General features: G+C 40.6%; 1 protein-coding gene across 14 annotated transcripts in view; it reads right to left on the minus strand.

Moving 5' to 3' along the window:
• Window positions 1–12,084, minus strand: part of NEXMIF (neurite extension and migration factor) — a 226,612-nt gene that overhangs the window by 113,152 nt on the left and 101,376 nt on the right. The window contains exon 2 of one of the 14 annotated variants that reach the window (XM_039487178.1): window positions 7,729–7,791. The exons of 12 other annotated variants lie outside the window; for them this stretch is intronic. The gene's annotated coding sequence lies outside the window, so the exon portion shown is untranslated. Of the gene's footprint in view, window positions 1–7,000; window positions 7,022–7,728; window positions 7,792–12,084 lie in introns of those variants that run through there. One more of the 14 variants, XM_039487185.1, reaches the window with a different exon arrangement.

The following is a 12,084-nucleotide window of genomic DNA, read 5'->3' on the forward strand; positions in this document are numbered from 1 at the left end:
ATCAGGGCCTTTGTGAAGTACTGAGATGTCTCCACACAGCACCTGGAAGGACCAGGCTCTGAAACCATATATTTAAAACACAGAGAGTATTAAGGAAATGCAAGCATAAAGGTTCTCGTAGCAATGCTGTATCATCCCCATGATATATACTTACTATTTAAAAGCCTAACTGACGATCTGAAATAATATATAGGGGCAATCTTGAGGAGTCAGCATTGCTTTGAGAGCCTTAAATTTGCAGCCCTTATTCCATTAAAGTAAATTTTTCATTTAAATGTTCTTGTGTTTTTTTCAATCAAAAAAATCTGAACAATAAGTTACTGTGAGAAATTGTATTTTACACAACTTCATAAACTGTGACTAGATATACCCCTGCCTCCAGTACAATAGGTTGCATCACTCCTGCAACTCCATTAGTTTTAAATTATGCTGCAGTAAAAAGACAGGAAATGTGTCACTGAAGCACTAAGGAGCTGTGTCATTCCTTAATACCACATACAATGCCCTGGCTAAAGATCTAATGGAACATTTTCCCCTGTGCATGTGCTAAAGCAAATTTTTAATTGCTTATAACATGGACTTCAATCCTGCAATGAGCACATGCAGGTGACCCTACGCATCCACACGGTGCTCACTACAGGATTAAAGCATAAATTACTTTTAAAATATTCCTCAGTGAGCACTAACTATATGTACAGTTTCAAGTTTTACATTTTAGCCATTTTCAAGATATGTGCAAAATGTCATGATCTTTGTAACTGGAAACGTATATTGTTCCCTCACCCAACTCAGCGTATGTAGAACAGCTGTATAGATTTTACTCAAGATTCTTCTAGAAAAGTCTATCTTATTAAAGGTGCATGGCATGGCAATCTTACCTATAACTTTTGCTATCACTACAGTTAACTTTATATTATATGCCGGATGTATGTGTGATACATGTATACTCACACACGCTGAAATGTATTTGTTAGATAACAACACTATATGTGTCTCTGGCATTTTTCAATTTGAGCATCTCAAAATTCACTGCAAACATGCGTTAATTAAACCTTCCGTTCCCAAGTGAATTAAGTATTACTTGCTTTGTTTTGCAAATGGAGGTACCAAGCAATAGAAGTTAAGTGATTTGCCTAAGGTCACACAGTGAGTCAGTGGCAGAATCATTCTGCTATCCTTTTATAGACAATATCCTGTGCCATTTATACCCCCCCAAAATGGACACATCCACAACAGAATTTTTTGCTGCTGCCTTCCCCCCTTTCCCTTCCCTCCCTGGCTAATGAACTCCTCTATGGAATTCTCAGTCAGACTCTACCTCAATCTACAAGGAAATCTGACCCAAAAGATGCAAGTTTAAAACACTTGGGAAGACAAAAGATATTGTGATCCATCTCTAACTCATAAGCAAAGCTGACATTCCTAAAATAAGGAATAGGAGCCATCTAGTATTCAGACCACACAAGGTGCACCTCTCTTGTTCTCTGTGATTTATAATATACCGTATACTATAATTCTATAACATGGGTGAACAAATCAGCAGTGAGCAGAGACATACCTTGACCAGGAGACAAGATTCCCTTTTTCCAGCTTAATCATCATCTACCTTACAACCAGCTCTGGCAGCAAAAATTGAATTATCACTGTGCTCAAGAACAGAGGCACATTAATAGCAGAGGTGCCAGCTGCAGACTGAAACCTAGCTGGATCACACAATTCCCTTTCTGCAGCCAGTTCCAAGGAAAGTATTTGAGTACAAGAGCACAGCAGTGCTCGGTCGTTTCGATAGCTGCTGGAGTCTGACTCTCAGACTCCAGCTACACTGGAGATTCAGCTGTTTTACCTCACTAAAACAGCTTGCCTGGCCAGCAGTGTTGTGTGCAGCCATTCTGAAATAGTGTTCTAGATTAGGGGCCCAATTCTACATACTCTCCATGCTCAGAACTCCCAGTGTCGTCAATGAGTGCTCAGAATGTGGAAGGCTTCCAGTATCAGGGCCTAGAGGTACAACAACTAGTCTACAACAAAGTTTTAAAATTATGAAGTGTCAGGCAGACTATGTTAGCACAATGCAGTTTCAAATCAGGGTAAAATATGAGAGAAGGAAATAGATAGAAGAATAGGTGTGTGGGGAGTGAGGGGGGGGAAAAGGTAGGAGGAAAGATAGAAGAATGAGAATGGGTGAGAGACAACTGTGATAGTCCCAAGATCTCTGCACAGATCTCAGTACACAGGTCACTAGAATTTGCATTTTGCTAACCCCATGGACCATCAACCAACAAATAAATTGGTTCACCCTGAGTAATTAGTATGTCTAGTATGGTGTCACTGCTGCAGCTGTTACAAACCTAATGGCATCAGGCTCTGACTCAGAGTGGCTTTCTTTACACCAGGATGTTTTGACAGTGAGTGCAATCCTAGCAATATCACCAACATTACCAAGGAAATGAAGAGGTAACAATGCAGGTTGAAGCAAAACTTACCTGGGAAATTAAAAGTGAACAGTGCTTCTTTATATTGCTACGCTACCTACCCAACCCCTGGTCCACAGTTTCCTAGGAACAGAAACCTATTCTTAACTGAGGCTCCTATATTTCAGTGATAGTTCTCCAGTTCTCCTCAGACATTGACTGCACAGAGTGAGATTTCTGTTATCATTGTGATTGGTGGTGGTGGTTGGTGATGTTAAACCGTGTTCATGATTTATGTCTGAAAAAAACTTCAACAGGTGCACACTCCTGTTTCTGGAGAGGAATCTTTCACACTCTTCCTAAGGGGAGAATTATTTTGAAACATTCTATATAAAGTACTCCCAGCACGGAACCAGATTATGCACCTTGTGTGCCAAGAAGGCATGACAAAAACAGTAAAAAAAAATTAAGGTTCCCTCCTTCTCTAAAAATATTGCTCCTGAATCAAGGAGGATTCTGGACAATCAGCACAGGAGATGGAAGGCCAAGTCAGGCACTCTTGAGAGCTGAGTAATGAGGCAATACAAGTTTTATTTCCTCTCCTTGTTTGATGCTACTTATGTTTACACACGGAGAAAAGAATGTCATCAATACAGAACATTAGTTCTCAGATACTGGGATTGCCGGGTGCATTTGAAAAATGACAGACAATAAAATGAATTGCTTTCTATATTATGATCTTGACCTTTCATACAGACTGAGCCATTATCAAACCATTTGACTAACATTACTGAATGGAAAGTATACAGAAGAACCTTGCTAACTCACTCAATGATTAGGAGGCCATTGGATTTCCCATGAGGCAAGAGTAATGTCCAGATCACCAATTGTTGATGATAATATTTTACATTCCCATATTACATTAAACTATATCTTCATCCAGGGAAAATGAAATGCAAGCACCCTGGGGTAGAGGTAGTACAGGCAATATACTGCTACACTGGTCACTGCACAGCTGCATGGGAAGGAAAAATTATGGCCGATCATTACCTTCATCAAAAATAACATAGGATCTATATGATGTAACTTGAGGGGCAGCTCTCTGTAGCTTGAAAGCTTGTCTCCTCACCAACAAATGTTGGTCCAGTAACTCACCCACCTTGTCTCTCTCATATCCTAGGACCAACAAGGCTAAAACAACACTGCAAACACAGGATTTATAATGTCTATCCAGACCAGAAAGGACTTTGTGAACGATTTTCAGAGATACTGAGTACATGCAGTTCCTATTAAACTTTGCCAAAAGACCCACACACAGTAAAATGCGGAATACTAATGCCAGGTCTACACTACAGAGTTAGATCGATGTAAGGGAGCTTACGTCAACCTAACTGTGTAAGCCTACACACTACAGCGTTTCTCCCACCACTGTAACTCGCCTGCTACGCCGACCAAATAAATCCACCTCAGTGAGGGGCGTAAGGCTTAGTTTGATGTAGTTCGGGCGACACTGCATTACTTGAATAGCCTGTTGGCTGTCAAGATGGCTGACAGCCCGAGGCATGAAATTGATAAGAATGGTCAATTTCACTGCTGGTAGGTTCCCTGTTTAGAAATTGAGCCTCCAGGGCAAGGGTGGGGTTCCAGCTGTGAGCCCCACAATCCTGCCATGGCTGAGAACCTGGGCTGTGGGCTCCGTGTGGAGCTCACAGCTGGGAGCCTCACTGCCTAACGCTACGAGCTCCTTGGGGAGCTGGGAGACCGGGGCTCTCAGTGCTGGGCAGCCGGGCTCCCAACACCCCACATTGCCTTCTTAAGTCAGTGCAAGCATTCCTGGTGAGGACACGCACCACCGGCAGAAGGAGGGTAATGTGGATGTGAAAAAACACAGTAATTACCTAACATAGGTTAACTTAATTATGTATTGTAGACAAGGCCTTAGATTATCTTGTTTGGAAGAACAATGGCATGTGTCAATCTTGCCAGGATTTGAACCTGGCATTCTTGAGTCTTTCAAACCTGTTGCTTTGGCCACTAAGCCATTCCCTCTAGGGATGTACAGACACATCAATAATGATTTACAAGTATTCTCCTGTACACACATACAAACATACACAGAGGTTGGGCTAAGCCCAACTACCAACAGGCAAGTCCTCATTTAGACTGAGGAGAGAAAGTGAGGAGGGAAAGGCAGCGGATTTACCACAGAACCATACAAAATGGAACATTTTCTTTGTAGTTAAAAAATATAAAAGTTTTACCTCTCTAATTATTTTTAAAAAGGAAACACTATAAAGAAAAAAAGTAGCTGTTCTAGGCTGCAACCCACAGTAGTTTCTCCAGAGTAAAATGTCATGGTGAGTTACAGCCTGCTCCAAACTTACTGAAAATAGGCAGACCTTTAATACATCAGTGCTAGGAGGTGGACCCTCGTATAATAAATAATACAGTTTCAAGAGGGTCTTTTAAGATCATAATTCCAGCAGCATGAAGCTCTCTCCACCTGCTGCATGATACAGCATCATTTTCATCAGATCATATTGCCTTTAATACAGACAGGAGCAAATTCCTGTCCGGTGTAAGCCCCCTCCCTTAACACTCGGGATAGATTTGGCCAGATGTTTCTAAAAGTGACTGAGTAAATGTATATATTTTTCAGGAGCAATTCTGTGATAAGATGGCCAAATACTCACAAAACCAAACAAAGAGGAGGAATAAGGAGACCACTCCAAAGAGAGCATGTGGCTATAGAATCACAGATTCCAAGACCAGAAAGGACCATTGTGATCACCCTGGATAACACAGGCCATAGAAGTTCTCCAAAATAATGCCTAGAGAGTGTTTTTTTTAGAAAAATATCCAATCTTGATTTTAAAATTGCCAGTGATGAAGAATCAAACATAACTGTTGGTAAATTGTTCCAATACTTAATTACTCTCGCTGGTAAAAATTTACTCCTTTTTTCCCCATCTGAATGTTACTAGCTTCAACTTCCAGCCATTGGATCCTCAGGTCTGAAACAGTTTAGCCCAAAGGCCATCGAGATACAACAGCATTGTGTGAGCAGGAGAGAACAGTTATGGGTCAAAAAAAAATTGGGATATAAATGCATTTGCTAATTCATTTCTATTCTGTATGAACATGTAAATTGGGTACAAAAAATAAAACAAACAGAAGAGGCCTAATTATTTATACAGGCATTTTAATCAAACAATGAATAGCACACAGCAACCTTCTACATCAATTAATAAAGCTGGCTTCTGCAAAACAAAAGAGTTACACCATGTGCCCTAATTATAAAATCCAGCTTGGAGATGCTTTGCCCCCACCCCACGCACACACCTGGCTTAATAAATACCCACTGCATTCCTGAGCTGAGGACACTCGTTAGCCCCACACACTATTTACAAATTCATTATTGCACTGCATATTTACTAATGTCTCCGACAGTAGGAGTGGTCGTAATGCAGCACTCTGAGGCGAAACAGCAGCTAATTGAATGCGGGGAAGGGGAGGGAGGGGGATTCTGTCTCTTTCTCTCTGTATGGGAGGCAGCTGCTTCCACTTAAGCTCAGCACATTTCACTAGATGAGGATAAAACAGGAGCTATTAGATGTTTGCATTAGATTCCAGGGAGCCACCTCTATATTTTGTACTAACAAAGCATGCTTTACAATGTATTTCTTTATGTCTTACCTTGGGCTTCACTTGATCAAACATCATTCACCAACATAACATATGTGACCAAACTGGCTAATGATGAGCTGTCACCTTTTTGACAAATCAGTGCATATGCCTTCTGAAAGCAGATATATTGAGAGAAGCCCCGATGCCTTACACACACAAATACAATGCAGGGGTTTTATGTGAGACTCAGGAGGACTGAGGTGCAGAATAGAGGGTTCAGTAGTTTCTTGCGGTAGATAAACAATGAGCTAAACAGACTATAATGTGTTAAATGCTATTTTCCCCTAATCTGGTGGTGGTGGATTTTGTTGTTTTAGCAGCAAAAGGCGACATATAGATTGTCACAGCTGTCACAGAGTAACAAATACAACATGGGTTATGATAATCAGTTGCTTGCTAATATACAATGAAAAAGCCATTATGGGGGTTTCTTTATGATACAGAAATATGCACTTTGAGCTGCAGGGGAGATGAAGGCACGCGGCACTGTGTTGGATCTCCTCTGCAGTCAGGAGCAGACTCACTATGCAGTAACAGCTCCCTCAACAATCATAGGTCCCATTCCTTTATAAAAGAAGAATAGAGCACTGCTCCAAGCATATACACCGGTGGTGGGCAACCTGCCGCCCAGCAGGGTAAGCTGACTGCGGGCTGTGAGACATTTTGCGGATGTTGACCATCCGCAGGCATGGCCCCCCGACAGCTCCCAGTGGCCGCAGTTAGCAGTTCCCGGCCAATAGGAGCTGTGGGAGGCAGCAGGCCACAGGGGCTGTAAAAGGGGGCTAATGATGCTTATTTGTGGAAAGCACGTTGAGATCTATAGATGAAAAGCACCATTAAGTATCACACTATATAAACACTAAGAATGAAGTACAAGTAAGATGACAAATTCATTCACTCACACAAATGGAGAATTTTCTTCTGTAACAGGGACCAACCCTATTCAGGAGGACCCTTGTATGTGGATTCTTTAGCAGAATTGGACCCTTAAACAAGAGCTAAGGATTAATGAATCAAGGAGAAATAAACCCCAAACCCCAATGCCTCAAGGATCTTGCTCATTTACTAGAACCTTGACACAAATGAGTAGTTATGGTTTAGGAGCGTTGTCGCATGCTTTAGGAGACTGCATATGAATAATTTTATATCCTGACACCCACAGTACATATCTACAAACATACTCACTCTCTATAACTGTAGGTACTATGGCTGGTAAGTAGTGACAAGAAAGAACAAAAATATTTCTCTCTCAGCTTCTAAAGATTGTCCTTATTTTTTCTAGATGTTTAAAATTATTTCATCCCTAAGCCAAACTTTGCGGTTAAAAGGAGCATGTTGTGCCCTTCACAATTTTAAAAATGTGGTCAGCAACTTTGTAAGTTGAAGCTGCAAAACTTCTTGGCTTAATCATGCTTGCAAGTGGGTCCCGATTTAAACAGTCAAAGGAATTACATTTTAGTACTCAAACATACCAAATGTAATCTGGTATTGTTCAAGGCCATTTATTCTGTTGTATGATTAAAAAAATGAACTTTATTAATGCGGTCTGATTTTCCTGGAGAGAATCCCTCAACAAAAAAAGCCCTCCAAATTTTCAGAACCAAACAAAGAAAATATTTCAAAAATGTACCTGTCAGTTTATGTTGCATAGTAAACTGTGCTTCAAAGAGAAATCATGTTGTACACTCAGCGTCTGTAATTAGAAATTACCAACATGAATCATATTTTGGTTTTGATCGTGTGTAGGTGCTTTAATGCCCTAAATGTGAGATGCCAAAGTTTCAACAATACACTTTCCATCAGCGGCTTAGAAAAAACCCACCAACAAAGCACCCAAAGAATATTTGATAAAAACTGTAGGACAGAAAACTTTGGCTTCTCCCTATATCCTGACACCGGAATTCCAAGAGCTAATGGAAAACAATAAAAGCCAATGAGCTGTTTACTTCTAACTCCAAAAGATGGGGTGTGTGATACAGATTTCTGTAGTGTACACGGCTGTCTCCTGACAGTGGTTTTTCTTGACACTGATGTTCCAAAGTAGTAACCCAGTTAAGCACTATTAAATAATAACTAATAGATATTTTTAAAAGGCTAGCAGGTTCCTTGTACCACCCATTACAGTCCTCACTGTACCACCCATCATGGATACCTTAATTGAAGTGGTTGAAAGCAGAGATAAAACTCATTCCCTTCTGGTCTAAAAGAGCATAACAACTCAATTGGAACTAAAGGAGAATCTCTATTTGCTGAAGGAATATTAGGCTTTTACGGTCCCTTACTGCACACTATGAAGCAGGTCTGATCCCCTCCAATTTAGCCTCCTCTTCTGTATCTTGCTAAAAAGTTCTTATTAATTGTTTAATAGTATATTGTAAGAATACCAATAACAATTCTCTAATAAAAATCATTTTGACTTGTAATTCTTTGGCTATTTAGAAGGAGATCAGATAATTACAAATGAAATCTACCTTTGAACAGTAGACCATAAATGGTGTGTTGCAAGCAGTGAAATAACACAGAGAATAGATGTATTCCATCACCAAATGTCCCGAAGGACCTTTCCCGCTAAATGCTTCAATTTCAGATGTACATGTTTAAAATCTCCTTCTGGGTTACGCTGCACATTTTACAGGTAAGAGAGACTAGCTGCTAACCTGAAATGTGATTCAGAGGAGAGAGATGCTACAAACAGGGTTTCTTTTTCAGTTACCAGCATGACTTCTCTTCTTTGTGATTTAGAGATACTTAAAAACAAGTAGGTTAATGAAGCAACAATACACTGACTGTGGAGTGCCGATTAACACAAACTTCAGGAGCGTCATGAGGCTATTCAGAACAAAGGCAATATCCAAAAGATTTGACTGGGATTATAAAACTGGCCTTAAAAAGTAACAATCATGTTTATTTAATATTCCACATAAAATAATCCCTGGGGATAACTGTGTGTCACCATTCAGGATACGTTTTAAAACATATCTATTAATCTATATAGTATACTTTTTATTCCTTTTACCTTATTGTGTTAAATTTTTGGCATTTCCCCACCCTGTCTTTCCTCCAAAATCTTGGTTAGCAGTTCAGTTAAAGAGAGGCTTGGTCTACTGATTGGATCACATGATTGGAGCATCAAGATTTTCAGCATTCTAAACCTACTTCTGATGCTTCACCCCTCTGCCTCAGTTTCCTTATCTGTAAAGCAGGGATAATAAAAAGTACCTAACCCCTCAGTGCACATCATTCAAACCTTCTAAGAAAACCTGACGTGCCAAGTAATACATAGCAAACCGAATAAGCCATTTGAGGTTACTACAGGCATCAGACAGGGATGTCTTGTATCACTCATGATGGTTATACTGGTAATGAAAAAGACCACAGAACAACCAAGGGGCACATAATGGATTAACACAAAACTTAGGGGACCTTGTCATCTGCAAAGTCATCAACTTGCTATCCCATACCCATAGAGACATTCAACCCAAAACAAAGGATCTCCAGGCCTATGCACAATTAGTAAGACTGAAAATCAACACAGAGAAAACTAAAACCATGAGAATCAACACATAACAAAAAACACCAACAACACTTTCTGGTCTGACACAGAAGAGGTCTGATATTTCAAATATCCTGGCAGCACTGTAAGTACAACAGGTGGAACAGATGAAGACATTAATACCAGAATAGTGAAAGCCAGACATGTCTTTGTAACTCTAAAGCCAATCTGGAGAAACAGAAATTTTGCCCTTTAGATTAAACTTTGAATATCTGACACCACTATAATAGTCAGTCATACTATATGGCACTGAAACTTGGAGACTTATTAAGACCTTACTATCTAAACTCCGTTTTCATAAGCAGCTGCCTTAGACAAATCCTCAGTATCAGATGGCCAGAATAAAACCTCAAATGAAGAATTCTGGAAGAGAACAAAATAGAAACTGATAGGTCAGGAAATTATGGAACAAAAATGGAGATGGCTAACGCATACATGGAGGAAAGATCCAACTAACATGAGACAGGCGTTGGACTGGACCACTCCAGGCCAAGAGGCAATGAGATACACCAAGTACAACATGGAAATTCACAGCAAAAATGAATTGAAAGTTATCAAAATGACACTGAAAGAAGCTAATACTGCAACAGAAGACCAGCAAAGATGGAAGGCAGTGATGAAGGCCCTACATTCTACATGGAATAAAGAGGCATGAGAGAGAGAGAACCCCACAGAGGAATTGTGAGGATTAATCGTGACAATGTTTGTAAAGTGCTTTGAACATGAAAGTATGAAGTGCTAAGCATTAATATAATTCCATTTTCATTTAGAAAACACAAGAAGGAACCATTTGTTACTCAACAGAAAAGGGAATTAAGCAGACAATAGGGCCCTACACCTGAGAGAAAAAAATGTTAGTTAGAAATGGAAGCATGTTCGTGGCCTTCCTCAGCACTGATCTCCCACAGCTCTGCACATCAGCCCGTTCATTTCTCAGAATATTTGCTGAGGCTTGCAGATCAGCACAGGACTGAAATATTAAGCTATCATTTTGTCTGTGATTGTGATGGAGTCACGACTTGAAAAGACTTTCTGAACTACATCAGCAATGGTAGAACCCAAAACAATCCAGTGTGTTTTAAGCTAACTTCTTTTAATGTGTTTATTTGTATTAATTTAAAATTGTATCTAATTGTATGCCTGCTGTGTGTGCGCATGCATGTGTGTACAGAATTTAGACACTGTTAATTTCTACAGTCTCATTTGAGCACCTGAAGCTGGTGCCTACCCATATGAAACCTCCTGTTGCACACCGTTTAATCTATAAGAAACTAAAATCTGTTAGTGAACACATATAGCTCACTTTTGGGTTAGCATTATTAAAGTAGGTATTAGATTTACAAAAATGTGTTTTGTGATAATGAAATGTGTGTAGGGCCTTGCATGTATTAATCTCACTTATAACATCTGTACCCCACGCTATACATATAGTTATATTAAGGCTCTGTCTACACTATGCAGCTCTCAGCGACACAGCTGTGCCGCTGCACAAGCGCCGCTAAAAGGCGCGCAGTGTAGCCGCTGTTTGTTGGCAGGAAAAAACATCCACCCCCAACGAGTGGTGGTATCTTTGTTGGCAGGAGAGTGCTCCTGCCGACGAAGTGCTGCTCACGCCGGCACTTTCCCTCAGCAAAACTTTTGTCTTTCGGGGGGTGTTTTTTTAACACCTCTGAACGACAAAAGTTTTGTCATTCACTTGCCAGGTGTTTTCATTGCAAACCTCTGTAACTGTGTAACTCACCAAACAGAAAGAAGCATTAATTAATGTAAAGGCAGGCTTCCTACAGAATGCGTTGGGTCCTGCACACAAGAAGGCCTACTGAAACCAAATGAGCCATTATGAACCATCAAAGAACAGGGACTTTGTTAACTGCTCCTCCACACACACCCCTGAAGAGCAGACATGCATGAGGACTTCCCTCGTCAACTTGAACTCTGGGGGAAGGAATAAAAATCCCTGTCAGGAAGAAGAAACTGGATCTCTATGCTCCTTGGACTTTGGGAGGACAAGATTTCTAAGGTATGTCTACAATAGCAAGTTTCTGCGTCTCAAGTTATACCACTTTTATTAAAATGCTGGAATTATACCTCTGTTGCATGTCCACACTATGCTCCTTGTGACACTGGAGCACATCCACTTTAGCAGCTCTTGCAATGCCAAAGACAGCAGTGCATTGTGGTAGCTATGCCACTGTGCAACTGGCCGCAGGGTGCTTTGGGAAGGGTTGGCAGTTCCCCATGGGGCAGGCACAGTGTCACATGATGCAGGTTTCCCAATCTCATTGTTCAAGGGGCATCCTACTACACTGACAGCTACTTTTCAACTGAAGTGGGGAGAGGAGGGGAGAAGGTGTGACAGGGAGTGTGTGTGTGTGTATGGAGGGGGAGAGAGACAGTGTGTTTTGGGGGACAGAGTGTGTCAGCAGGCTGTCT

Source organism: Mauremys reevesii, linkage group 9 (assembly GCF_016161935.1).
Source record: "Mauremys reevesii isolate NIE-2019 linkage group 9, ASM1616193v1, whole genome shotgun sequence".
NCBI lineage: Eukaryota > Metazoa > Chordata > Testudines > Geoemydidae > Mauremys > Mauremys reevesii.